This window comes from Octodon degus, unplaced genomic scaffold (assembly GCF_000260255.1).
Source record: "Octodon degus isolate 3935 unplaced genomic scaffold, OctDeg1.0 scaffold00141, whole genome shotgun sequence".
Classification (NCBI taxonomy): Eukaryota; Metazoa; Chordata; class Mammalia; order Rodentia; family Octodontidae; genus Octodon; species Octodon degus.
In genome coordinates this window covers 3055409-3058184 of record NW_004524717.1, presented here as the reverse complement: position 1 = coordinate 3058184, position 2776 = coordinate 3055409, and the positions used below count along the sequence as shown (strand labels likewise).

At 41.4% G+C, this 2776-nt stretch overlaps 1 pseudogene; it reads right to left on the bottom strand.

Annotated features, from left to right (window-relative positions):
- LOC101589084 overlaps window positions 1–2326 on the bottom strand; it is a 12732-nt pseudogene extending 10406 nt beyond the window's left edge.
- Between the last annotated feature and the right edge of the window lie 450 nt (window positions 2327–2776).

Below are 2776 nucleotides of genomic sequence, written 5' to 3'. Positions count from 1 at the left end.
GCATTTGTACACTGAGCCCTTCGTTCTCTCGCCCTGGCCCCTCCTGTCAGTACTCTTTGTAGGGTTGGTTTGGTTGTCATGAATTTCTTCAGTTGTTCTTTGTCATGGAAGTATCTTATCTCTCCATTAAATTTGATAGATAGTTCTGTAGGGTACATCAATCTGGGTTAGAAATTGTTTTCTTTCGGGACCTGAAATACCTCCAAGCTCTTCTTGATTTTGTGGTCTGTGTTGAGAAATCTGCCATGATTCTAATTGGCTTTCAATTACAGGTCATCTGGTTCTTCCCTCTAATGGCTTTTAATATTTTGTTCTTTTGCTAAATTTTTTGGATCTTGATTATTATGTGTCTTGATGAAGATTTATTTTGATAATGGATAACTGAAGTTCTATATGCCTCACTCAACTATTTGTCAGATTCTTTTCTTATGCTTGGGAAATTTTCTGTTATTACTTAAGCAAATAATCTTTTTTATGTCACTTGTGTTAGCTCCAGCTGTTTCATTGATACTTATTAGCCTTATTTTTCTTTGCATCATCTTGTATTGCTATTTCCTAGTTACTTAATATTTTTAAGAGTTTTTTCTTTTCCTGTTCATTAGCTGCAATATTATCTTCAAGGTCTGAAATTCTATGTTCAGTTTTGTTCAAATGGTTTTCCTAGTTTTCAGTGGAATTCTTAATGTCCTGGATATCTGCTTAAATCTGTTTCATACATTCTAATTCTTTCCTGTATTGCTATTCAATGTTTACATAATTTTTCTATTTTCTCCTAATTTTTTATCTATGTCTTCTTCATATGTACTGAGCAATTCTTTCATGGTTGTTGTGACTTCATTTTTTACCTGAGAGATTATTTCTAATCTGATTTCTTCCATAGCCTGATGGAATTGCTTCTTTACTTGAGTTGTTATCATTTTAGAAATTTCAGGTGTATGACATTCAAGTTCTTCTATGACCTTGTCTCCTGGACTTGTTTTGAGTGGGTTGGAGGTCTGAGATTGCCTTTTGTTCCTGCCTTTTGTCACTTTTGAAGCTGCCAGTATTCTTCCTGGCTCTGCAGTGATGGTGGAGGGGCAGAGTGTGTGTAAACAAGGCTCTCAGGAGAGTGGGAGGGTAGAGTAGGCTCACCAAATGTACTACTGTGTGAGGTCCAGTGTGGCTTCCACCTTGGTGAGGGGTCAACCTACAGCTGAAGATATATCTGATGATGATGAGGGAAGGCTGAAGTTCTGCAAGGCTGTCTCCCTGCAGGGTCGGTGCAGGCTAGGGCTCACCAAGGCTCTTGCAAGTCCCTGTGGAAGTCTTCTGGGCACCTGGTTTCAGGTCCCCATGGTAGTCTTCTGGATGAGGATGGGAAGCTTGGGACTCAGAAAACTTCAGTGAGGGTGGTGGGGTGGTGAGACTAGAGTCACAAGGTTTCCCAGGCAGTCTTCAGGGTAAGACTTTTTTTTTTTATGTTTAAGTTATTCTCATGGCCAGTAGGATTCCTAGACTACCTCTGTATCCTTTTGTCATACTCAAGTCATCTTGCTGGCAGAAGAAATCATTTGCTCTTTTTTTTTTTTAATTCTTATGATGCACTTTGTCTGATATATGAGTTTAGAATTCTCCACAGATGTCAGCAGAGAGGAAAGGGATTTTGATCAAAGACAAAAGACATTGTCTATGATTAAAATAATGTTGAAGGCACCTCCTTTCTGGACCTATGATAAACTGATGGAAAAATGTAAAAAAAAAAAAAAAAAAAAAAAAAAAAAAGACTGAGTTAGGTGTGTTGGCAACGCGCACTCTGGGAGCCTGAGGCAGGAGGCTGGTAATTGTGAGTCCAGCCTGGGTGACTTAGTGACATGGTGTAGTTGATTTCTAACTGGTGGTCAACTCATTACAGCTCAATTAAAGAGCCTGGTGCTGGATGCAGGAGGCCCACATGAGGGTTGTTGCCAACAGCATGAAGGCAGAACAGGAGAAGCTGCTGAAATGCTGATGGGATGCTGTTTGGAGAAGCTGTTGGAGCTATTGGAAGCTGCTAGTTCTCTTGGAATATTCTTCTGGAAGACCATATCATGCTGCCTTTCCTGATGAATGTTGGAGGAGCTCTGGTCCTCATCCTGAGCGACACTTCCTGGTTCCAGAGAGAAAGATGGTACATTGGTCAGCCTCATGGAGAAGCTTGTAGCACCTGCTTTCTTGATGGAAACTTGACTTTCCTCATGTCCTGAGGAGCTCAGGACCTCACTGTTGCTAAGGATGGCTCTGGTACCTTTGAGGGAGCTCTGCTGTTTAACTTGAGCATTTCTTCCTGGCTCTCGTTCAGATCCCTCATCCTACTAGCACAGATCCTTCATCCCACTGGCACAGACCCCTTAACTCCCACCACTGACCTTTGGGCCTTTTCAGCCCAGATCCATGAGGCGGGCCTGCATGGGACTTCATTCTGGTCTCCAGACCTCTAGAGACCAGGGACTTGTGGGAGGCACTGTTATGAGCACTAGGATTTCAGCTGGACTCAGGCAGGATATTAGGATCCAGGCCCTCAGCTGGATTCTTTAGTGTTTAGTGTGTGGATAGATTTCCTACACTTCTTGTATATAATTCTTGGGTAATTCCTTATAAAATAATATTATAAAATGCATCCTATATTATGTTGTTTGCCTTGTAAAAACCCTAAACCACAACACATAGCAAGATCCTGTCACAAAGTACAATAAAAGACAGAGAAGCAAAGAAGTAAGTCTGGGAAAGCAGGTTGGAGTGAAGGCGAGTGAAGGCTTTG